The sequence below is a fragment of the Capricornis sumatraensis genome, chromosome 1, assembly GCF_032405125.1.
Source record: "Capricornis sumatraensis isolate serow.1 chromosome 1, serow.2, whole genome shotgun sequence".
NCBI lineage: Eukaryota > Metazoa > Chordata > Mammalia > Artiodactyla > Bovidae > Capricornis > Capricornis sumatraensis.
This window is the reverse complement of record NC_091069.1, coordinates 4458406-4485297: the sequence shown is the minus strand read 5'-3', so window position 1 is coordinate 4485297 and position 26892 is coordinate 4458406. Positions and strand designations below refer to the sequence as shown.

The 26892-nt window shown below is 47.1% G+C and overlaps 1 protein-coding gene across 1 annotated transcript in view; it reads left to right on the top strand.

Moving 5' to 3' along the window:
* Positions 1-26892, top strand: part of CFAP77 (cilia and flagella associated protein 77) — a 150037-nt gene that overhangs the window by 11098 nt on the left and 112047 nt on the right. The gene's annotated exons all lie outside the window — the stretch shown is intronic.

Genomic DNA, 26892 nt, shown 5'->3' with positions numbered 1-26892 from the left:
CATCCATCCATCCATCCATCCACCCACCCATCCATCCATCATCCATCCACCCATCCACCCACTCATCCATCCATCATCCATTCACCCATCTACCCATCCATCCACCCATCCATCCATCCATCCACACATCTATCCAACCATCCATCCATCCACCCATCTATCCATCCATCTATCCACCCATCCATCCATCCACTCATCCACCCATCCATCCATCCACCCATCCGTCCATCCACCCATCCATCCATCCATCTGTCCACCCATCCATCCATCAACCCATCCACCCACTCATCCATCCATCATCCATCCACCCATCTACCCATCCATCCATTCATCCATCCACCCATCAACCCATCCATCCATCCACCCACCCATCCATCCATCCACCCATCCATCCATCCACCCATCGATCCATCCACCCACCCACCCATCCATCATCCATCCACCCATCCACCCATCCACCCACCCATCCATCCATCATCCACCACCCATCCACCCATCCACCCATCCATCCATCCATCCATTATCCATCCATCCACTCACCCATCCATCCATCCATTATCCATCTATCCATCCATCCATCATCCATCCATTCATCCATCCTTCCACCCATCCATCCATCTACCCATCCATCCATCCATCATCCATCCATCCATCCATCATCCACCCATCCATCCATCCAATCATCCATTCATCCATCCATCCATCATCCATTCATTCAGTACTACATACTTCCTCTGGACCAGACACTCCAGGCCCCGGAACCACAGTCATGAGCTCTCAATTTCCTGCACACTCTTGTTGACTCAGAAATCTTGGGCAAGTCCCTGGAATGTCCCGAAGCCTTGGTTTCTGTACACCTGAATGGCTTTCTCCCTGAGAACTGTCTGGAGCCTACCTTTCATTTGCTCTTTTGACATTTTGCAAAATGTTTATCAAGGGGCTGTTGGGTGCCAGGCAGCATGCTGGGCCTGGAGGGACCTCTGTGGACAGGAGAGCCTGAGTTCCTGTCTGAAGGCAGCGCACAGCCCTGGTGAAGACAGTGCGTGCGTGTGTGCTAAGTCGCTTCAGTCGTGTCTGACTCTTTGCGACCCTATGGACTGTAGCCCACCAAGCTTCTCTGTCCATGGGATTCACCAGACCTTCTAAAAGGAAAGTGTCTGTCTGGTGTTTCCAAAACCTCCATCTTTGCTTTGGCAGTAGCGTGGTCCTCTGGTGGCAGGTCCTCCCAGGATCACCTGGCAGGATGCTCGTGGTGGGCCTGACTTCTCCTGGAGAGGGAGTGTGTGTGGAGGTGGAGTCCTGGAGTCTGGGTTTCCAGAAAGTTCCTGGCTGGTGACCCATTTGGCCAGCTGATGCTCTCCTGAGGCAGCTGACAGCAGTTGTACTTCGTGGAGCCCACTGTGTACCAAGCACTGTCTGCTGGCCCTTCTTAGGCATCACCTCCCTAAATCTTGGCCACAATTCTAAAAATGTGGGATTACCATCGTTCCCATTTTACAGATGGGAAAGCTGAGTCTCAGAGCAATTTCACAAGTTGCCCACAGTCATCCAGCACATGGGTGGGGGTGCCAGACTTTGAGAGGTCTGGGACTCTGTAGCCTGAGGTTCCAACCACTGGACTAATCAAAAGAACTTGGTGACATCCACAGCCCTCATTGTTAAATACCTGCTAAGTGACAGACTTTTGAGTCTATGATCTCAACTCGATCTATGAGAGAGAAAAATCTAATCCATCTACATCTGTGTGTGCGTGCATGCTAAGTCGCTTCAGTCATGTCCAACTCTTTGTGGCCCTATGGACCATAGCCCATCAGGCTCCTCTGTCCATGGGATTCTCTAGACAAGAATACTGGACTGGGTTTCCATACCCTTCTCCAGGAGATCTTCCCGACCCAGGGACTGACCCCGCCTTTCTTGCATCTCCTGCTTTGGCAGGCGGGTTCTTTACCACTAGTGCCACCTGGGAAGCCCCCATCTACACCTACACCTGTCTAAAAGGTCAACGTCATCCACAGGTGTGTTTTCTTTTCTCAAGGAGCTTACAGTCTACTTGGGCACGTTTGCCACACCAGACGCGCGCACACACGCACACACACACACACACACACACTCTCTAGAAGTTGCTGCAATTCTAAGGCTAAAACCTATAGGGCCCGTGTGACTCAGACCTACAAGACAGACAAAACAGGAGGAGGCCCCGTGGCCTGGAGTGGTCCAGAAAAGCCTGTTGGAGCTACTGGATGACCAAGCGGGACTCAGGGAACTGAGAGGAGAAAGCTGAGCGTTTTAGATGTAGAAGATGACCAGACAGGGTGAGAGACTGGATGCCGTGAGCTTGGGTGTGTTTGGAGGGAAAGTCTCGAGGGGGTGTGATAGGAAGAAGGGAAGGAGGGACTGATGCTGGGTGGCTTAAGGTAAAGCCTGCCCTTTCAGCATGGCAACCCACTCCAGTATTTTTGCCAGGAAAATCCCACGGACAGAGCAGGCTGGTGGGCTACAGTCCGTGAGGATCGCGCAACAGTCGGACGTGACTGAGCACGCTTGCGCGCACATAAAGTCTCAAGAAGAGACAAGACATAGAGAGAACAGGAGCATGGACACTTGGTTTCCCACGGACGCCTGGAGTTTATGTTATTCTAAACGTGTGCGTCTGCGGGCCAGGGAGCTAGGAGCTCTGGGGGTGGGGGGCTGGGGCTCACCAGAATGGCCCCCCTTTCAACGGGCAGGCCTCCCCTCCTCTCCCACCCACCGCCGTTCCCTCCCCGCCCCCCTAATCAGAGAGAGCAAATTGTCATCAGATTAGCGCCAGCAAAGAAAAGCACAGCCCTGCTCACCCCCGCGGTTCGTTAGCATTTAGATAGACTGGGACAGGGTCCCACACAATGGGCATCAAAGCCCGGCTCGGGCGGGCGGCAGGGCGGATTAATTCCTTTAACCAGCAGGCCCGGGCTGGCCCTCTCTCATTACCCTGCCTTGTCCGAGTGGCTGTTCGATTCGATTGAAGATTACGCCATTTAGGCCCTTCCCTTGTCTTCTGCCGAAACCCAGGGCTATTCAATTGCACAGTCTCGTGTCGCCCCGTCAATACTCAGCGGCCTGAGGTTCTAATTCTGCTTCATTTAAACTTCATCAACTTTTCCAATCAAGTGGAAGGATCCGAAATAGGCTCTGTGAGCAGAAAGGCCCCAGCTTCCCTTTGTCAGATAATTTATTCTGCTTTCCCATCCCCTCCCCGCCTCCTTCTTTCTCTCTCCAGCCTTGCTTCCACCCTCCCAGGGTCCCCCCCTCCCTTTCTTTATCCCAATGCTGAAAATGAGATTACAGTATTTAAATGACTATGATAATCAATCTAGGGACCCGGAGCTGAGATTGAGGTTAATTTTTCTTAGCAGAACAAAGAAGCGTGATGCCTTTGGGGACGTGAAGGTGCAATCTGGGTTTCTCGCTCATGTGTTTTTCTTCCCCCCCCTGCAATTGCAGTTTTAGGAGTCTTTTCTTGTTACTAACTAGGCGCCGAGTGTGATTTTGAATGGGCGGCAGCCCCGAAGAGAGCAGAAATGTAATTTCGAGCTGATAAACAGCTAACGGCCTTCAATCAACAATTTTAATAGGAAGAAAAAGGCACTTATATGATATGAGTACAGATCTAATGAAAGGGTGATCATTTACCTTATTTATTTTTAAACACACCAGGAATACTTTCCCACTGCGTCGGAACTAGTAATTGCAGCCATGTAGTTCACCCATGAACCTCCGGATGAGGAGTCCTGTCACTCCGTCCATCTTCTCCCCGGCAGTTTGTGCCGCTATAAAAGTTAGGATTTTGTCATGTTTTGGCTAATTGGAAACAGGGTCATTATACCATTGAACATCGACATGAAAGTGACTTGTTCAATTGTTACCTGAAGCATTCAAAGCTGGCCAGTCATTCTGCTGCTACCCGCCTCCCCCCACCCCTCCCAGCCCAGCTTCTAAAACCGAGAGCATCAGAATATGCATATTTCTTTGTTTCCCTTTGCTGTCTTGTCAGAGCTGTTTTACATGCTGCCACCCAATGTTATCTTTTATTTGTGTCAGGAGAAAGGATTTGACAAGTTCAGTATACAATGTTCATTTGGCAAGGCAAATTTTTCATGCCAATTTTGAGGAGGAAATGAAACTATCTTTCAACAGAATGAGCACCATCATTTTTGGACAGACTTATTATGAGAGAGAGGAATCGCAGAACTTTATTTCCTTGCATGATCCTGAAAAGTCTAATCCATTTTTTAAAAAGTAGGATTGGGTTTCCACCTGCAACCCTAGCTGGGGGGAAATAAGAAAACACCCATAACGTCTTCAAACAGGCACATCTCATGTTCTGTTTCCCTCCCTGCGCCCCTCAAGCTATTAATCGGCTGGAATAAATTGTTCCTCTTCTCTGTTATAATGAGTTTGTTTCAGACTCTTTAAACTGTGGGTGAATCTCTGACAGTTATTTACATTTGCAAAGCAAAATATTTAATAACCGCCATTGTCTGAAGGAGAGAACGAGGAACCATAAGCAACCCTATTTGTGAAGAGTGAACCCCCCCAGACCCCCAGATCCAGCCTCCATCACTGTTTACCTAAAGAAGAAGCCTCTCTCACCCTCTGTGCTACCAAATTCATTGGGGGCAGTGGTTTATGGTGACATTTTTCTTTCTTAAAGCAAATATTGACTCACCGCGGGGAAATTAAAACTCCATTAGGCATCGCTACATTGTACAGCAGCCTGCATTACAGCAGTCAAGCTGCTATTAATTGGTTTCTTCCGCAGGAATAATTCAGGCAGGGCAGAGGGAAAGGGGAGAGAGAAGATGGATCTAAGCCATAATTTCTTAAAATGACATCATCTAAATCCGCCCAGGTGATCATTATGTGGTCATTAATCTAAATATAAAGAAGACACTCCCTAATAAGACAATGAATTTATCAATACATAAAGCCTGCAGTGGAGTTAGTGCCAGGCTGGGGAGAGTAGGTGTTAAGACACACGTGGGCCAGCCTCAACCCGGTTTGGGCAGCTCAGGACTGATTGCTCGGAGCATGAGGAGTTCTGACTCTTGCACGTGGGCGTAAGATGCCTCCCAGCCTGTCCACTGCTTTCTTCCCAGCGTGAGAGCTCTGCTTTTCTGTACCTTTGCCCTTTCCTCTGGAGCCCAGCCCCAATCCCATCTGCTCCATCACGACCTCTCTGGTCATTATTTGGTCTAGTGATCTTGCCCTCTGCTTTGGATGACCAGGGCTGGTAGGACAAAACATGACCGCGATTGATGAGGCTTAAAAGCAGAAATTCATTGCCTCACAGTTTGGAGGTTGGAAATCCGGGATCAAGGTGTCAGCTCAGCCTTGAAACCTTGGATCAAAAATCAGGGGCTGGTTCTTTCTGAGGGCCACTCGGGAAGGATCTGTTATAGGATTCTCTCTCTTAAAGTAGGCCATCTCCATGTCTACACAGCATTCCCCCTGCATGTGTGTCTATGTTTAAATCCACGCCCCCTTTTCAGTCATGCCCATTGACTTTTCGGGTCTTAGTTCCCTGACCAGCAGTTGAACCCGGGTTCACAGCCGTGAAAGCATAGAGTCTCAACTGCTGGGCCTCCAGGGAATTCTCCTAATTTCCCTTTTTTCTCAGGACATCAGTCATTTTGGATTAGGGGCCCACCCTAGGTTCATTATGATCTCATTTTAACTAATTGCCTTTGCAATGACCCTATGGTCAAATCAGGTCACATTCTGAGGTCCTGAGGTTAGGACTTCAACATGTAACACCTTTGGGCCTGAGTCCTAGTCCCTGGTCCATGAATTGTGGTAAGGATAATACGACCATCAGTAGAGGGGCATCCTTTGTGTTGGACTTGACAGGCTGGTATGTTGGTGGGTGTGGCAAGCATTCAGAACTCTGTGGTCTCTTCTCCAGTGTGGAGTGGACACCATTCATAGGACTATCATGGTGATCTTATGCCATCTATGGTATTTTTGCCTCATTATTGGTATTTAATCCTTAAGCACAACTAATGTGGATCACTGACAATCTGTATGGTTTTTCCAGTAGTCATGTACGGATGTGGGAGTTGGACCATAAAGAAAGCTGAGGACTGAAGAATTGATGCTTTTGAACTGTGGTGTTGGAGAAGTCTCTTGGAAGTCCCTTGGACTGCAAGGAGATCCAACCAGTCCATCCTAAAGGAGATCAGTCCTGAGTGTTCATTGGAAGGACTGATGTTGAAGCTGAAGCTCCAATACTTTGGCCACCTGATGCAAACAACTGACTCATTTGAAAAGACCCTGATGCTGGGAAAGAGTGAGGGCAGGAGGAGAAGGGGACGACAGAGGATGAGATGGTTGAAGGGCATCACCAACTCAATGGACATGAGTTTGAGCAAACTCTGGGAGATAGTGAAGGACAGGGAAGGCTGGCATGCTGCAGTCCACTAACTTAGTGACTGAACGACATCAAATGGGGAGCCAATGAAGGCTGTTGAGCAGTGAAGCAGTGATCGGGACTGGAGGTGGAAGGATGTGTCGGATTGGCATTAGAAAGGCCCTTCTGGCTACAGTGTGGAGAATGGACTGCAGAGCGCCAGGGTGACCACAGGGAGATCCTCTGGGATGCTTATGAAGTCATGCAGGTGAGAGACAGTCCTTGAATGAGGATGGAGGAGATGGAGACGGGTGGGCACATCGGGGGGAGATTGGGACGCAGACCTAGCAGGACTTGGTGATGCGTGATGCGTGAGTGTACGGGGATGAGGGGGAAGGAGGTGTGAGGAGTTTGGTGGGAAGGTCACACGTTTGCTTTTGGGTGCTTCTTGTGGGCAGATGTCTATCTCTTGGTAAGTGTCTGATGATCAGTAGGTTTCTGGGTACTCTCTGGACCTGACTTCGGTTATATCCCCACCTACAGCTCCCTGCACATCCCCATCTGCGTCTCCTCCTGTAACTCCCCACGTTCCTACCTTCTGCCTGTTCACCGTGCTGCTTGCTTGCTCCTACACATTCTTTAAGACTCAGTTTAAGAAGCTTCTCCTGGAAAGTGATTCTTTATCTGCCAGTGCTTTCTGTGCGCCTCTCTCACTTTATACTCTGTGGAAATTGTCCCTTTCTGGGTCTCTCTACCTGCAGTGACTTGTGAGTGAATCTAGGCAAGGACTGTGTCTTTTTCATTGCTTTAGTTCCAGTTCTTAGCCAGCATTTGGCACATCATGGGCACTCTGTATGGTCTCTTGAATAAATGAACAGATGACTATAGAAGAAAATGAATGAGTGAGTGTACTGGTGGTTTAGAGGTGTCTGCTGACAGGCTACGGGAGGTGTTGCAGCAAACGGGTTACATGCACTGGTGGCCCGGGTTTCGTTTGTTTGTTTTTTGTTCTTGTTTTGTTTGGCTGACTCTGTGACCCCATGGACTGCAGCACACCAGGCTTCCCTGCCCTTCACTATCTCCCAGAGCTTGCTCAAACCCACGTCCATTGAGTCAGTGATACCATCCAACCATCTCATCCTCTGTTGCCCCACCTTCTGCTCCTGCCCCCCGTCTTTCCCAGCATCAGGGTCATTTCCAGTGAATTGGCTCTTCCCATCAGGTGGCCAAAGTATTGGCGCTTTAGGACTGTTCTCCATTTTTATGCTCCAGTAATATTAACTCTAATTACACAGGCTGCTCTCTGTGCCTGGAACAGCTTCCTTACTCTTTTTGCGGGCTAGAAAAAGTGCATTCTCATCCCCAAAGTCTCAACCCAAATAGTCCCTTTTCTTCTCTGACTCCCTCTGTGAACTGAACACTGCCTGTGTGTTCTTTGTGCACAGTTTCATGGTAGGAATCACCTTGATGTGCTGTGGTCCTTGGGCCAGAGATTGCTCCTTTTAATCTCTATAATCTTAGAAGCTTGTACAGGGCCTGGCGTATAACAGGTGCTCAATAAATGGCTGTTAGTTGAAGGGATGAATGAATGACAAGCTGGGTGACTTTGCATGTATTATTTTTTTTCCCTTCTCATTTTCAAGAGTTTGAATTTTTTCTTTGGCTATACTAGTGTTTTGTTTGTTTTTTTCCCAAGAAAAAATAGATATGTTGTCCTTTGATATCTCTTAGGGGATGAATTACAATTTTTAACAAGCATCTTCTATTTGCTTTATTAACTCTATTTCCTCAAGTGTGAGTTTTGTTTGTCTCCCTTCTTTCTTGGTAATGTTTCTTCTCAGCTATTTGGCTCCTCTTCGTTGTGCAGGACATTTATATTTCCTATTCCTTAAATACTCGTACGCGCAAGTTTTGTCTCTGTCTTGTGGCCTACCTCTGGTGATTGTTGGGGAAGAGTTGGATATATTAGGAGGTGGGATGAACGGGTGGTTTTTCTCCTGGGCGAGACCCTACTTTGGGGAACAAGGAGCCTTTCGTCCTCCTCCCCACACTCACTGCTTCAGTCTGGGCGCAGGTGTTGCCGTTGCTGTCTGCCTAGTGGAACCTTGGAAACGGAAAGGCTGAGTCAACCTGCTTGTTCCAAAAACAGCTCCTCAGATAGGCCCTGACTAGTGCTCCAGAGACATTCCTTTCCTGTGTGTTTGGTCTGGACTTGACCTTCTCCTGAACACTCCCTGACTCTACCGTATCATTTCCCACACTTGTTTCTGGTGATGGTTTCCTCTGGTTTTGCTGTCTGTATTTCTAATCCTGTCTGATTTTGACCATCTGGAATTTCCTCAAAAGTCCTGGTCCCTTGATAGAGTTCTTTCTTGTTTTCCTACACTATTTTGGGTTTTTCCTTGTGTAACGTACTTTCTTTATCCTTTCATGATATTTTAGGAGAGTAGGAAGGTAGATATACATGCTCAGTCCACCGTTCGGGACCAATCTTGTTTCTTTTTCCTAAGATTTTGCAGGCATTACATCTCATGGTATGTTGTGAAGGAGTAATCCATATCATAGCCTAAAGATAATTATGTTTATCTTTTAAACAGAACTTTAGAAGGCATCCCTGGTCCCTCAGTGGTAAAGAATCCACCGGCCAATGCAGGAGACATGTGGGATCTTTCCCTAATCTGGGAAGATCCCACATGTCTCGGAGCAACTAAGCCCGAGCACCACAAGTACTGAACCTGTGCTCCAGAGCCTGTGCTCCCCGACAAGAGAAGCCCGTGCATGAGAAGCCCACACGCTGCGGCGGAGGGCAGGAGCCCCCCTCACGGCAAGGAGAGGAAAGCCCAGGCAGCGGTGGAGCCCCAACACGGCCGGAAAATAAACAAATACGCTTATATAAAAAAGAGCTTCAGAGATTACCCTAGCATCTACCCATGAGTTAAACACAGCAAAGAGTATCTCCACTTCCCCCCCTCGCCCCATGACTGGAGTTACCCTTTGAAAATTCCTTCCTTGCTGTGATCTGAAGAAAACCTTCTTCCTTCCAGACTTCCAAGATAGTGGGAAAGTCTCAGCAGGATTTGTCCTCTCATTTGAGGCACCTGGGATCTCAGTGAGTGTGTCAGAAGGAGGAGGCAACATATTTTTAAGTCATTTTTATCTAGTAGCAGTTGCCAACAAAGGTCCGTCTAGTCAAGGCTATGGTTTTTCCAGTGGTCATGTATGGATGTGAGAGTTGGACTATAAAGAAAGCTGAGCACCGAAGAATTGATGCTTTTGAACTGTGGTGTTGGAGAAGACTCTTTAAGAGTCCCTTGGACAGCAAGGAGATCCAGCCAGTCCATCCTAAAGATCAGTCCTGGGTGTTTATTGGAAGGACTGATGTTGAAGCTGAAACTCCAATACTTTGGCCACCTGATGTGAAGAGCTGACTCATTTGAAAAGACCCTGATGCTGGGAAAGGTTGAATGTAGGAGGAGAAGGGGGCGACAGAGGATGAGATGGTTGGATGGCATCACCGACTCGATGGACATGAGTTTGAGTGAATTCCGGGAGTTGGTGATGAACCACGGGGGCCTGGCGTTCTGCAGTCCATGGGGTCGCAGAGTCGGACATGCCTGAGTGACTGAACTAAGCTGAACTGAGTAGAGATCTTGTTCCTCTTCTGGTCATGATCTAGTAAGCTCCTACCAGACAAACTCTCTTAGAGACAACATTTATAAACTCCAGGTGAAAGTATTTATGAAAACTACCCAGGGCTCCGGAAAGGCTCTGAGCACGGGTAGATACTATGCTATGAGCAGGCAGATGGGTGTGTTGACACATGAAGAAGGAAAGATCAGAGAGTCTTGCCTTATTACCTCCATGAGGATGGATACACCGAGATGCCGAGAACTAGTTGGTGCCCGCCTGTGGGCACGTCTCCTTGCTCCTGCCTGGGGGGCTGCTTCTCTGTCTCCCCCTGCCTCCAGTTCTTCTGTGGCCTTTCCTCTGTCAGCTCCAAGTCCTCGCCGTCGAGCAGCCTTTCAGACTCTATCCCCATCCTGAGATGTTTTGTCTGCTCACCCTGCCCTTGCCTCCAAAATATCCTGAGTGCATTTCTGGCCTCGCTCTTCAGTTCAGTTCAGTTCAGTCGCTCAGTCATGTCCGACTCTTTGCAACCCCATGAATCGCAGCATGCCAGGCCTCCCTGTCCATCACCATCTCCCGGAGTTCACTCAGACTCATGTCCATCGAGTCAGTGATGCCATCCAGCCATCTCATCCTGGGTCGTCCCCTTGTCCTCCTGCCCCCAATCTCTCCCAGCATCAGAGTCTTTTCCAATGAGTCAACTCTTCACACGAGGTGGCCAAAGTACTGGAGCTTCAGCTTTAGCATCATTCCTGCCAAAGGAATCTCAGGGCTGATCTTCAGAATGGACTGGTTGGATCTCCTTGCAGTCCAAGGGACCCTCAAGAGTCTTCTCCAACACCACAGTTCAAACGCATCAATTCTTCGGCACTCAGCCTTCTTCACAGTCCAACTCTCACATCCATACATGACCACAGGGAAAACCATAGCCTTGACTAGCCGGACCTTAGTCGGCAAAGTAATGTCTCTGCTTTTGAATATGCTATCTAGGTTGGTCATAACTTTCCTTCCAAGGAGTAAGCGTCTTTTAATTTCATGGCTGCAGTCACCATCTGCAGTGATTTTGGAGCCCCCAAAAAGAAAGTCTGACACTGTTTCTACTGTTTCCCCATCTATTTCCCATGAAGTGATGGGACCAGATGCCATGATCTTCGTTTTCTGAATGTTGAGCTTTAAGCCAACTTTTTCACTCTCCTCTTTCACTTTCATCAAGAGGCTTTTTAGCTCCTCTTCACTTTCTGGCCTCGCTCTTAGCACATGTATTTAAAATGTCTGTTTTTGTGGGTTCGTTCCTTGCCAGCAGGAATTCATCTTTTCATCCCCAGTGCCTGCAGTACTCGGCATAAAGTAGGTGCTCAATAAATGTTTGTTGCACGAGTGAATAAATAAATGGTTTAATGAGAGCCTGGGAGACTGTCTCCTGGTAAATAGTAATCTTGGCATGTCTATGAGCGTCTAGATTTATTTTTCAATTCAATCTCAAGACGCTTTCATTTTAAGATTTAAAGACAGACTGTTCTCCGTGAAAGAAAACATAGCTGTGTGCACAGGTGGCTGAAAGCTATGAATCTGCAATTTGACCTCGTGGAGAAGCAAAATAGTGTAGAACTTGGCATCAACAAAATGCAATCAATATCAGCATGAGTGTTATCAAGCCCCTAAGTCCCTAAAAGCAGTGGGAATGCATATATGAGTCTGATGGGGGCCTGGGGAATGTTTCTGGTCAGCCTTTTGGTTTGAGCATCTAACGAGTAAATCCTGTGGGGGACTTTGCCGCCTTGATCCCATTGAGCCTGGCCGTTCTGTCAGATGTGCCTCTGTCTGGGCAGCCCGGGGCACAAAAGGGGAAAAGAGGAACACATGGCTGGTCCCGAACTAGAAAGAGCTTTCCTGTGAGAGGATATTGAGCTGTTTGATAAAGCCCAATATTACGCTTGATTTATGCTTGAATGCTCTAGTGAAAGAACATTGTTCCAGGGCACTTACCCCGGACTGGGGTGGATCCGCTCTCTGCTGTCACCTTCTGAGGTGGCACTGTGGGCTGTAATGATTTGTATTGTATTTATCAGCTGACAGCGTAATCCTGGGAACAGCAGGGGGGCAGGCAACCGAGGCCGACTTCTCAACCCTGCTAATTAAAACAATCCTTCCTCTCCCCATGAAGGCTAATGAGACAGAAAGAGAGCGGGCTAATGAAAATGTCACCACGAGATTGCCCACTCATTTTATTTATTAACTTAATGCCGTCACTCCCATTTTGGGGTCCTGCGAGAGAGAGAGAGAGATTTTTCAAATATTTGCTTGAAGACCCCTCCTGACGCATCACCGCTCTGCATAACATGAGCTCTCACCAAGCACGTCCGTCGTGGTCATTGTTCCATCACTGAGTCGTGTCCAGCTCTCTGTGACCCCATGGACTGTAGCCCGCCAGGCTCCTCTGTCCATGGGATTCTCAGGCAAGAATACTGCAGTGAGCTGCCGTTTCCTTCTCTGGGGGATCTTCCCAACCCAGGGATGGAACCCGACTCTTCTGCATTGCAGGCAGATTCTTTACGGCTAAGTCACCTGGAAGCACAGGCTAATTAGTGGTCTGAAATTTTATGTCCAGTTGTCAATAAATGACACTATTCTAGGAAGAGGGGTTTGCCTGTGTTCGCTTTGCACAAAATAAAAATGAATCTGAATCCCTTTTCAGCATATTCCCCTTCTCAAATCCAAGAGGACAGTTTGTTTATAAAAGCCTTGACCCCCTGGGGTGAGTGGCCAGTGAAGCTGGAGGAACCCCAAGGACACCGAGTGCTGTTTAGAGAGAGAAGTTCACTGCACTCGAGCAGATTTAACATTGATCCCATCAAGCGCGTGTTTCCGCCAAGATGGCAGAATTCAATTAATATCGTTATTTAATGGAGCCCAGCATGACTTGACCTGTCAATACCTTGAGGGCACCCCAGGGCCCTCCTGGTTCATTTCTATCCCCTAAATACTTGGTGATTTCAACTGATGACTTCATTAGCACCCACTGTCTATAAGACAGATGAAAAAAGGAAGAGAGTCTTCACCTTGGCCTAGATTCCATCAAGTGGGAATTTTATGCAGGGGAACCTGAGTTTTTTTTTGTTACTAGAGGGTATTTGTACAACAAGTGGACTGTGAGGTTTGGAGTCTACCCACCCATCAGCAGCAAGTGCTCATTCCCAGAGAGAAGCCAGGCAGTGAAGAGAGGAGAGTCTGGTTATGGATTCGCTGGGTGTGTTCGTTTCCCCCAGCCACCATAAGGAGCTGTCTCACCCTGGATGGCTTGAGACGACAGAGGTAGATTCCCTCACAGTTCTGGAGACCAGAGGTCAGAAGTTACGGTGTTGCTCTGAGAATCCCTGCAGCCTCTGGTGGCTCAAGTATTATGTGACTTGGTTTGTGACCCAATCATATCAGTCTTAGCCTCCATGGTCACATGACCTTCTCCTCTGTGTCTGTCTTTTCCTAGTCTTTAAAAAGATATTTATTTATGTACTTATTTGGCTGTGCCAGGGCTCAGCTGTAGCATGTGGGACCCTTAGTTGCAGCCTGTGGGAACTAATTCCATGACCAGGGATTGAACCTGGGCCCCTTGCATTGGCAGCACAGTCTCAGCCACTGAGCCATCAGGGAAGTCTCTTCCTAGTCTTTCTTGTAGGGACACTTTTCATTCGATTTAGGCCCCATCCCCTAAATCTCATCTCAAGAGCCTTCATTTAATTACATCTGTAAAGACCCATTTTCCAGGTAAGGTCATGCTCACAAGCTCTGGGGACATGTCTTTCTAGGGGACACTATTCAATGCAGTGTAGCAGGGTTGGACCAAATAAAGGTGAGTTGGTCAGTTGGTCCGAGTCTATTAAAGGAGCACTTCTTGTTCTTGCGTCAGAAAAGAATTTGCCCCTCTACTTCTTTTTTCATGGCATGAAGATATATGCAGACTGATTGCTATAGAAAGAACAACCAGAAAAGAATACAACTTTTTAAAGACGTCAGTCGCCATCTTTTTAAATGTAGTTTTCTTTCTTTCTTTCTTTATGACTGTGCTGGGTCTTTGCTGCTGGGGGGAGTTTTCTCTAGCTGCAGCAGGAGGGGCTGCTTTTTAGCTCCAACGCGTGGGCTTCTCAGCGCAGTGCCTCCTCTCACTGTGGAGCACGGGCTCGAGGGCGCGAGGGCTCAGTAGTTGCAGCTCCCAGGCTCTAGATCACAGGCTCAATAGCTGAGACTCGGAACTTGGTTTCTCTGCAGCGCGTGGGGTCTTCCCCGATCAGGGATCGAACCTGTGTCTTCTGCACTGGCAGGCAGGTTCTTTACCACTGAGCCAGCAGGGAAGTCCGATCACCACCTTTTTATTTCCATCATTCTATATTTCTTTTATTGAAATATATATTTCTTTTATTATGTATATATAAAGTGAAGTACAGTTGGTTAACAATGTTGTGTTTCAGGTGTACAGCAAAGTGTCTCAGATATAGGTATATATATATATATATGTGTGTGTATCATATATTTTCAGATTCCTTTCTCTTGTAGGTTACTACAAAAGATTGAGTATAGCTCCCTGTGGATATAGTAGGTCCTTGTTATATATATATATATTTTATATATAGTAGTGTGTCTATGTTAATCCCAAGCTCCCAATTTTATCCCTCCCCCATCCCCTTTCCCCCTGGATAACCATACGTTTGTTTTTTATATCTGTGGGTCTATTTCTGTTTTGTAAATATGTTCGTTTGTATCTTTTCTCTTTTAAGATACCACATATAAGCAACATCATATATTTGTCTTTCTCTGGCTTACTTTGTTAGTATGATCATCTCTAGGTCCATGCATGTTGCCACAAAAAAAAAACGTGCGTATCTTAATTTAAAAATACTTCATTCCAAAAATATGCTGAACATCATCTGACCCTTCAGCGAGTTATAGTCTTTTTGCAATAATAACATAAAAGATCCCTAATCACAGATCACGGTAACAAATATAATAGTAACGGAAAATTTGAAATGTTGTGGAAATTACCAAGATGACACAGAGACATGAAGTGAGAAAAGTACAGCTGGAAAAAGACACTGATAGACTAGCTCAACACAAGGTGGTTGTAAGCCTTCAATTCCACCCCCACAAAAAACCCAAGTCTCTGCACCGCGCAGTAGAATGAGATCTGCCTGTAGAGGTGGCCTCTCGGGGGGCAGGAGAGAGAGAGAGATTCTTGGGAGACGGATACGGGAGGAAGACGGATACGGGAGGAAGACTTCCTCTTCATTTTACACCCTTTATATCTTCTTCTGAATTTTGTGCCATGTGCCGGTAATACTTATTCAAAACACCAGATACATAAAAAACTGAGGGACTCTCCTGGTGGCCCAGTGGTTAAGAATCTGCCTTGCAATGCAGGGGTCCACAGGTTAGATCCCTGATTGAGGAACTAAGATGCCACATGCTGTGGAGCAGCTAAACCCACGCCACAACTAGAGCCCTTGTGCCGCAACGGGAGAGGCTGCGTGCTGCAATTAAGACCTGACCCAGCCGAAGAAATTAAACGAAAAAGACGGAAAGGCCTGTTATTGTGAAAACTTCTCTGATCAGCATCTCCCCGGCAGCTGGGCCGACTTTCTGAGTGCTCCTTTAACTGGTCACACACTGCTCGCAGGTTGATCACACCATGCTCCTAGAGCCAGACATCCTGGAGGGCGAAGTCCAGTGGGCCTTAGGAGGCATCACTGCAAACAAAGCTAGTGGCGGTGATGGAATTGCAGTGGAGCTATGTCAAATCCTGAAAGATGATGCTGTGAAAGTGCTGCACTCAATATGCCAGCAAGTTTGGAAAACTCAGCAGTGGCCACAGGACTGGAAAAAGTCAGTGTTCATTCCAATCCCAACGAAAGGCAATGCCAAAGAATGCTCAAACTACCACACAGTTGCACTCATCTCACATGCTAGTAAAGTAATGCTCAAAAGTCTCCAAGCCAGACTTCAGCAATACGTGAACCGTGAACTTCCTGATGTTCAAGCTGGTTTTAGAAAAGGCAGAGGAACCAGAGATCAAATTGCCAACATCCGCTGGATCATGGAAAAAGCAAGAGAGTTCCAGAAAAACATCTATTTCTGCTTTATTGACTATGCCAAAGCCTTTGACTGTGTGGATTACAATAAACTGTGGGAAATTCTTCAAGAGATGGTAATACCAGACCACCTGACCTGCCTCTTGAGAAATCTGTATGCAGGTCAGGAAGCAACAGTTAGAACTGGACATGGAACAACAGACTGGTTCCAAATAGGAAAAGGAGTACGTCAAGGCTGTATATTGTCACCCTGCTTATTTAACTTATATGCAGAGTACATCATGAGAAATGCTGGACTGGAAGAAACACAAGCTGGAATCAAGATTGCTGGGAGAAATATTAATAACCTCAGATATGCAGATGACACCACCCTTATGGCAGAAAGTGAAGAGGAACTAAAAAGCCTCTTGATGAAAGTGAAAGAGGAGAGTGAAAAAGTTGGCTTAAAGCTCAACATTCAGAAAACGAAGATCATGGCATCTGGTCCCATTACTTCATGGGAAATAGATGGGGAAACAGTGGAAACAGTGTCAGACTTTATTTTGGGGGGCTCCAAAATCACTGCAGATGGTGACTGCAGCCATGAAATTAAAAGACACTTACTCCTTGGGAGAAAAGTTATGACCAACCTAGACAGTATATTCAAAAGCAGAGACATTACTTTGCCGACTAAGGTCTGTCTAGTCAAGGCTATGGTTTTTCCAGTGGTCATGTATGGATGTGAGAGTTGGACTGTGAAGGCTGAGTGCCGAAGAATTGATGTGTTTGAACTGTGGTGTTGGAGAAGACTCTTGAGAGTCCCTTGGACTTCAAGGAGGTCCAACCAGTCCATTCTGAAGGAGATCAACCCTAGGATTTCTTTGGAAGGAATGATGCTAAAGCTGAAGCTCCAGTACTTTGGCCACCTCATGTGAAGAGTTGACTCATTGGAAAAGACTCTGATGCTGGGGGAGATTGGGGGCAGGAGGAGAAGGGGACGACAGAGGATGAGATGGCTGGATGGCATCACGGACTCGATGGACGTGAGTCTGAGTGAACTCCAGGAGATGGTGATGGACAGGGAGGCCTGGCGTGCTGCAATTCATGGGGTCGCAAAGAGTCGGACACAACTGAGTGACTGGACTGAACTGAACTGAACTGAACTGAACTGAGTCAAAGGTATGGTTTTTCCATTAGTCATGTATGGATGTGAGAGTTGGACTATAAAGAAAGCTGAGCGCCAAAGAATTGATGCTTTTGAACTGTGGTGCTAGAGAAGACTCTTGAGAGTTCCTTGGACTGCAAGGAGATCCAACCAGTCCATCCTAAAGGAAATCAGTCCTGAATATCTATTAGAAGGACTGATGCTGAAGCTGAAACTCCAATACTTTGGCCACCTGATGCGATAAACTGACTCACTGGAAAAGATCCTGATGCTGGGAAAGATTGAGGGCAGGAGGAGAAGGGGATGACAGAGGATGAGATAGTTGGATGGCATCACCAACTCAATGGACATAAATTTGAGTAAGCTCCAGGAATTGGTGATGGACAGGGAAGCCTGGCATGCTGCAGTCCATGGGGTTGCAAACAGTTAGACATGACTGAGCGACTGAACTGAATTGATGTACTTCTAGCCTCTAGAGTGTAGGTAAGAGCATGGGCTGAGACCATGTGGGCCAGAAAGGCAGTCAGCATGTGTGTGTGTGATCAGATGCTCAGGCGTGTCAAACTCTTTGTAATCCCATGGACTGCAGCCCACCAAGCTCCTCTATCCATGGGATTTTCCAGCAAGAATACATGAGTGGATTGCTATTTCCTCTTCCAGGGGGATCTTCCTAACCCAGGGATCTGCTTTGGCAGGCGGATTCCTTACCACTAGTGTCACCTGGGGAGCCCAACAGTCAGCACCTGCAGGTGGAAATTCAAGGCAGAGCGTGGTAAGAAGTGGATCTGGAGGAAGGATTCTTGGATGCCATGATAGGAGTGTCTGGATTTTGTATGAGGGCAGTGGGAAGCCCATAAAAGGGATATGATCAAGTTTAGAAAGATCACCCTAAAGGGGGAAATGAGTGTACAGTATTTTCACTATATTGATGTGATAGAGGTAAATAAATCTCAAGATATAGATAATCATAAAATGTAGTAAAGTAATTAGAAAGTGATGAGTTTTAGGTATTCATTGCTGTTTTTTTATTGCCTTTGTTTTTAATTGTTGTTAGTTGCTTGGTCGTGTCTGACTATTGTGGCCCCAGGACTGTAGCCTGCCAGGCTCCTCTGTCTATAAGATTTTCCAGGTAAGAATACTGGAGTGGGTTGCCATTTCCTTCTATATCTCATTTAATTGTAGGATTATATAATTTAATTTTATTAATGACTTGCAAAATTTCTGAATGTTTAACTGTCAGCTCTGATGAGCTGGAACACATGGGCTCTGCATACCATTTGGTATACATATATGTGTATTTTAGGAGAATGTAATCGCCACTGCATTGTAGACCTTTAGGGAAAAAAGGATCTCCAAGTTCCCCTTTGTTTTGTGGGGTCAGGGAGGTATGGTCAATTGTCTTCAATACAGGCTAAGGAAGAAGTTGAATGTAATGATTGTCAGCACTGAGTCCAACCCTAGGCTTCAAAGACCTGGAGGATGCAGGTGGTAACTGCTAAGCCAACAAGGGACTTCTGGACGGGGGCAGGTGGGACCACCATTCCCTACTCTGTCAACTGCTGAAATCACTGGTTTTGGCTCCCCTCCTCCAGGAAGTGCCCTGATTAAACCCATATAGGCAGCTGGAACATCTTTCTTCCTCCACATCTGAGCTCTGGACTGAGAGATTCCACTCTTTATGGTCTGATTCAGTCTTTCCAATTCAAGCTCATCTAAATCCATTTTGTTACAGTTCCAACTCTCAGTCTGGGTAACATGCCCTAATCTGCATATCTAGAGCTGGCATCTCTCTTGGTCCTTGATCCTGTGATGCAGCAATCTAGATCACCACTCAGGAAGAATGGAGCATCTCACTATCATCACCATCATCGTCATCAACATCAACACTTATCATCACTATCAACACCATTGTCAACATCAGCACCATCATCCACATCAACACCATCGTCAGCATCAACACCATCAACATCAACACCATCACCATCAACACCAACACCATTGTCACCATCAACACCATCATCAACACCATCACCATCAACACCATTGTCAACATCAGCACCATCATCCACATCAACACCATCGTCAACATCAGCACCATTGTCAACATCAGCACCACTCCTATCATCATCATCACCACCATCATCATCATCACCACCATCATCATCATTATTAGTGACAACATCATCCTCAATTTTGTCACTATCATTACCATCAGTGGGGACTGTCACTATCATCACCCAGAGCAGCAGTAACAATAATAAGAGCTCACATTTCCTGAGTTCTTTCTATGGGCCAGGCAGTAGTTTTAATGTGCATTCTTGCATCAGTTCAGTTCAGTTCAGTCACACAGTCATGTCCGACTCTGCGACCCCATGAATCGCAGCATGCTAGGCCTCCCTGTCCATCACCAACTCCTGGAGCTTACTCACACTCATGTCCATTGAGTCCGTGATGCCATCCAGCCATCTCATCTTCTGTCACCCCCATGTCCTCCTGCCCCCAATCCCTCCCAGCATCAGGGTCTTTTCCAGTAAGTCAACTCTTCGCATGAGGTGGCCAAAGTACTGGAGTTTCAGCTTTAGCATCATTCCTTCCAAAGAAATCCCAGGATTGATCTCCTTTAGGATGGACTGATTGGATCTCCTTGCAGTCCAAGGGACTCTCAAGAGTCCTCCAACACCACAGTTCAAAAGCATCAATTCTTTGGCGCTCAGCTTTCTTCACAGTCCAACTCTCACGTCCATACATGACCACTGGAAAAACCATAACCTTGATTAGACAGACCTTTGTTGGCAAAGTAATGTCTCTGCTTTTGAATATGCTGTCTAGGTTGTTCATAACTTTTCTTCCAAGGAGTAAGCATCATTTAATTTCATGGCTGCAATCACATCTGCAGTGATTTTGGAGCCCCAAAAAATAAAGTCTGACACTGTTTCCACTGTTTCCCCATCTATTTCCCATGAAGTGATGGGACCAGATGCCATGATCTTCGTTTTCTGAATGTTGAGCTTTAAGCCAACTTTTTCACTCTCCTCTTTCACTTTCATCAAGAGGCTTTTTAGTTCCTCTTCACTTTCTGCCATAAGGGTGATGTCATTTGCATATCTGAGGTTATTGATATTTCTCCTGGCAAACTTGATTCCAGCTTGTGCTTCTTCCAGCCCAGCGTTTCTCATGATGTACTCTGCATATAAGTTAAATAAGCAGGGTGACAATATACAGCCTTGACGTACTCCTTTTTCTATTTGGAACTAGTCTGTTGTTCCATGTCCAGTTCTAACTTGCTCCCTGACCTGCATACAGATTTCTCAAGAGGCAGGTTAGGTGGTCTGGTATTTCCATCTCTTTCAGAATTTTCCACAGTTTATTGTGATCTACACAGTCAAAGGCTTTGGCATAGTCAATAAAGCAGAAACAGGAGTTTTTCTGGAACTCTCTTGCTTTTTTGATGATCCAGCGGATGTTGGCAATTTGATCTCTGTAGCTACTGATAATAGTGATTAGCAATTAGATTATACTTGAGGATTTAAAGTATCTTTGTATTCATCATCTCATTTGCTTTCACCGCATGAGGCCATCATTATTCTTGTTGTCATTTGAGAGTCTGACATCTGAGGCTTAGAGAGGTGAAGGGACTTTAAAATCCCACAGTTGGCAGGTGGTAGAGTGGTTCTTGAATCTAGGTCTTGAAACCTGCAGGCTGTGTGGGCTGCCACTTTGTGAGGTCTGGGTCATTCTTCTTCAGCAAATATCTCCCGGATATGGCACTTTTGATGCAAGCCTGTGTGTGTTCTCAAAATAGCTGTTGAGTGACAGTTTGACTCCTTGATTGGAAGCTGGCGAAGACCACCATGTCCATCACCATCACCCTTCTCTCCTTGCCCCTTCACCCCCCACTCCCTCCTCTGCACCCTAAATACACAACACTGGGTTTGGTGGGACCACATGCTTTTGTTTTCAAAGTGAAGTGTTGAGCACCTCACCCCATAAATCTGCTATTTGCATGTTTCTTTGGGAGCAGGGGGAAAGGAGGCTGGGGACCAGGTATTCTTATGCAATTCTACTCATTATTTACGCAGACAAGGAGGTATTTCAGTAAAGCTGCACTCAACTCTGAGTGACAAGGTATCTCTCTGCAGTGCAGGGTTCAGGGAAATTGTAGTGAAGTTGACAGCTTTTTAATGTACAGTTGCTATTCCGCTGAAAGACGGCATGTTTTTATTTTGGAAGTACAAGATGACCTGTTTATTAGCTGTGATTCCAGCTGGGTTTACATGCTCAGAAACACAAAGGCAGAAGAGCAGCAGGTTTCTCTGGGGGAGGGCCACAGTCTCTTCCCTGCTCCCCCCGCCACACATAAGAAGACATCCAACACCGAGTGTTGGGAATTGAGTTGGACGTATTTTCCTCGAAATGACAGCCTACCATGGAATCATGGGGAAAAGTTGCCAATTGCCTTAATCACCCTCCCCAGGGGTAACCAGGAAGTGCTCCGGCGCCTCCGTGCCGGGACGACTAGTGAGCAGTGAGGTCTGGGGAGGCAAACCGCCCAGGTGTCTGACCTGGAAACCTGCACTGTTTCTTCAGTGACAAGGCTTGGGGTCTGGCATGCCTGGACTCCCATTCCTGCAAATATGACTGGTGGCCCAGCAGCGTCCTTATCCCTGGGCACTTGTTGGAAACACAGAATGTCAGCTCCTGTCCCAGGCCGATAAATCAGAATCTGCGTCTCTAACGAGGTCCCAGGTGAGGGGTGTGTGCATCCCAGGTTGAGAAGAGATGACCCAGAGTCCCCTCTACCGCTCATCCAGGCTGAGTGAAATTCTGTTGCTGGGATCATTCATTTGCTCAGCACACAATTATTTGCCATTTGCTATGTGCCAGGAGCCAACTTAGGTGCTAGGAATAGAGGGAATAAGGTGGAAAAGAACCCCCGATCTTTCTTAGGGAGCTTGCTAGCCAGCTAGATGTGAAGCCAGACGTGGAATGAGAAATTACAAGTAGGATGGATCGTGAAAGCATCCTTACCCGGACAGCACAGTATTTCCATCTTGTCAGGATTGCAACTGGCAGAATTTATCCAGGGACTTTGCTGGTGGTCCTCTGGTTAAGGCTTCACCTTCCAATGCAGGGAGTGTGGGTTTGATCCCTGGTGGAGGAGTTAAGATCCCACACTCCCGGTGGCCAGAAAAACCCCAAAAAACACAAAACAGAAGCAGTTTGTAACAAATTGAATAAAAACGTAAAAAATGATCCACACCAAAAGCAAGGAAACATCTTTAGCAGAAAATTTATTCAAATGAGAAAAAAATCTGTGTTACAGTTTGTGCTGCCTCATTTCATTTTGCATATTAAGCCTTATCTTAGACTATTTTGTACTTGAATGTTTTTTCATTGATGTGAAATACATAAAATTAGCCATCTGAAGGATATAATTCAGTCACATTTACTGTATTCGTAATGTTTTTCAACCACCACCTCCTTGTACCCACCAGGCAGTCAATCTCCACTCCCTTCTCCCCTCATCTCCTGATAACCTCTCATCTGCTTGCTGTCTGTGGACTTGCCTATTCTGGCTTCTTTTGCTTGGCATAGTGTTTTCCAGGTTCATCTACATAATGTTGTTCAGTCGCTCAGTCATGTCCGACTCTTTGTGACCCCACGGACTGCAGCACGCCTGGCTTCCCTGTCCATTACCATCACCTGGAGCTTGCTCAGACTCAGGTCCATCGAGTTGGTGATACTATCCAACTATCTCATCTTCTATCATCCCCTTCTCCTCCCACCTTCAGTCTTTCCCAGCATCAGGGTCTTTTCTAATGAGTCAGCTCTCCACATCAGGTGGCCAAAGTACTGGAGTTTCAGCTTCAGCATCAGTCCTTCCAATGAATATTCAGGGTTGATTTCCTTTAGGATGGATCCAAGGATGGTTGGATCTCCTTGCAGTCCAAGGGACTCTTAAAGAGTCTTCTCCAACACCACAGCTCAAAAGTGTCAATTCTTCGGTGCTCAGCTTTCTTTATGGTCCACCTGTCACATCCATACATGACTACTGGAAAAACCACAGCTTTGACTATAGGGACCTTTGTTGGCAAAGCCATGTCTCTGCTTTTTAATATGCTGTCTAGGTTTGTCATGCCATATATTGGTACTTCATTCCTTTTTAATGGCTGAGTACTACTCCATTGTAGGAATGAACTACAGTTTACTTATCTGCTTATTCATTTGTTTTTTAAAAATTAATATTGTTTTTAAAATTATTTACTTACTCCTGGTTGCCCTGGGCCTCAGCCACTGCACGTGGGCTTTCTCCAGTGGCAGGGCTCAGGCTTCTCACTGCAGTGTTGCTGTTGGTGTGGAGCGCAGACTGTGGGCACGAGGACTTGGTGGTCGTGGAGCACAGGCTGCCGGCGCGAGGACTTGGTGGTTGCGGAGCACAGGCTTTAGCTGCCCTCAGCATATGGAATCTTCCCCGATCAGGGATCGAACTCACGTTCCCCGCCTTGGCAGGTGGACTCTTAACCATGGGGCCACCAGGGAGGTCCTCCACTCATTTGTTGATGGACATTCATGTTCATTAAAAAAAACTCTTTCAGTTTAAAATAGGCCCCTGTTGGGAATTCCCCGGGCGGTCCAGTGATTCAGATGCCACACTTCCATGGCAAGAGGCACGGGTTCAACCCCTGGTTGGCAAACTAAGACCTTGCAGGCTGTGCAGCGAGAAAAATAATAACAATAAACAAAGTAAAGTAAAATAGGCCTGTGTCTTTCTTACATGAAACAGATCACCTTGGGGAGCTTCGTGAGGCAGCGGTGCTCATTTTGGATTATTATGTTATCAAAATGTCAGTTGTGGTCACTTAGACGAGTCTGTAAGGGTCAAATCAGAGCATTACCTGGAGAACAAGACTCCAGGTTACATTGGTGGGGCTCCTGGACGTGCTCGAATGGTAGATACTGGCACTTGAACACCACCCATTTGGGTGTGCAAAGGATGAATTTTGCACCCACAACACTGCATGAAGTCAGTGGCAGTTCTGGGCCCCTTCCCCATTATATCCACTCAACATTGAATCAACAGCCATTTACCGAGGGTCAGCTCTGCGCTGGGCCCTGGATAGACGACAGCAGGCCTTAGGGTTTTTCTGTAAAATGCCTGGAAGACCCTGGGAGGAGAGCTGGGAAGCCCACCTGGGGGAAGGGCCCCACCGGGCCCCTCTTTGGGTTCTGAAGACACCCTGCCCCCTCCTGTTGTCTGTTTATGACAGAGTTGGGGGGGAGCCTGTGGCTCTGAAGGAAATCAGCTTGAAAATGAAAGCCCTGGGCATCAGTGTGAGCAGAGGAAGAAGGTATTTGTGGGGATAAGGCGCTCAGATGGAGCTTTCCGGCCTGTAAGCACAGAGCCACCTGCAGCATTGCCAGAGACACAAATGCCACATCTGGAAAGATATCATCCTAATCCACAGCTTGTCATTTGGGCAGGAAGTATTCGCTCTCCTTGGAGGATCTTCCTAATTATGGGCTGGATTTGTGTCAGGAAAGCTGAAGGAGAGGGAAATAAGGCGGCAGTGCACACGCGGCACGGCCACACCCCAGACCCAACCCGCTGTCCTCAGGGGTCGTGCCCCATCTCACCCCCGGGAAGGCCGCCCTGCCGGTGGTCCTGGCTGTAGACCCCTGAAAAGCTTCACAGTTTGAACCCACTGGGACGTGTGTTGCAAATCACTTGTTGCTACTGGTGAAAAACTGACTTCTGCAAGTCATTGCTTTTTTGGTCCTTAGCAAGTTGTGATAAATACTCTTAGCGTTTACCATCTTACCCATTTAAAAACATGCGTGCGTTTATTCGCTTGGCTGCAGTGGACCTTTGCTTCGGCACACAGTGCTCTCAGTTGTGACGTGTGGGTCTAGTCCCCCAGTCAGATTGAACCTGTGAAAGTGAGAGTCGCTCAGTCGTGTCCAACTCTTTTCGACCCCATGGACTATAGAGTCCATGGAATTCTCCAGGCCAGAATACTGGAGTGGGTAGCCTTTCCCTTCTCCAGGGGATCTTCCCAACCCAGGGATCGAACCCCTGCATTTGGGTACATAAAGTCTTAGCCACGGGACCACGAGGGAAGTCCCCATCTTACCCATTTTTAAGTACGTGAAATACATTCCCGCTGTTGTCCAACAGTCACCATCCATCTGCAGAACTTTTTCTTCCTCCCAAATTGAAACTGTCTCCACTGAACAAGAAGTGAGAGGCAAATATTGTCAGCCCTTACATGGAGACGCTAACCACAAAGGACCTTTCTGACTTAATTGCTGTGAATGATCGTCATAGTGGAGCCTTTCCTCAAGACCTAGGTTTTTCCCCGGGCACTGTGGGAACTCGTAAACTTGACCTACGCAGTGGCCATATGAGCAGCTGTTTGGCTCTTTTCTCTTGCAACTAGACATGGAATTGCACCAAAAGGTTTTTCCTGCAGTTGACTGAGGGCTCTGGTCTGTGTCGGGGAGTGTGCTGAAAGATGTATGGGCATCACCTCATTCAGGCTGACCTTTCAGCAGCCTCGTGACATAGGAATTAGGTCTCCCACTTTATAGAGGCTCCAGCAGTGCAGATGACCAGCCCCCAAAGTCTCAGAGTCGGTAAAATAGGGGAGCCAGTATACAAACTCGAGCCAGAATCGACACTCTGTTGCTGATTCTGCAATTTGTGTTTTTCCCCCTTAAAATCAACGAAGGGGGGACTTCCCTGGTGGTCCAGTGGCTAAGACTCTGGACTCCCAGTGCAGGGGGCCCAGGTCCCATCTCTGAATGACGAACTAGATCCCGCAGACTGCAACCAAGACCCCGCATGCCACAACTAAGACCCGACACGGCTAAATAAATATTTTAAAAAATCAACTAACAAGTGAAATCTGTTGTGGAACATGGCTGAAGGTGGTCCGCTTCTATCAGTTAGTGCCTTGCCTCTATTGCAGGAATGCAGAGAGCAAACTAGGTCAGATTAATTGATCCTTTTCTATTTCAGGGGACCCCTCCCAAGGGGAAAAAAGCCATATTATCTCATTCCAGGGCTTCCCAGGTAGCTCAGTGATAAAGAATTTTCTGGCAAAAGCAGGAGACACAGGAAATGCTGGTTTGATCCTCAGATAAGAAAGATCGCCTGGAGGAGGAAATGGCAACCCACACCAGTATTTTTGCCTGGAGAACTCCGTGGACAAAGCAGCCAGGTGGGCTACAGTCCATGAGGTTGCAAACAGGTTGGACATGGCTGAATGACTGAGCCACGCACATTCTCATTCCAGTTTCAAGCCTAGTAAATTATTGGGAGCAGCTCACCTGCGAAGCTGCAGAGGACTTATTCCACCGCCCCCCACCATCCCCCCCTCTACAAGGAGATAACCTCTCCCGCTCCCTGGCAAGTGACCTCTCCCCCTGCCCCACACAAAGCAGCGTGCAGACGTGGCTCTGGTCTGCCCAGTATGGCATGCCCGCTGCACCCAGCGAGCCCTCCCTGCGTGTGCTCCAAACTCCCCCTCCCCTTAAACTCACACTAAGCTGCTGACAGCAGCGAACATGAGGACTTCAAACACCCTGTGCAACGTATATGTCAAAAGAGCAGATTTCTAGAATGCTGAAAGTGAGAACACACCAGAAAATGGGGCTGA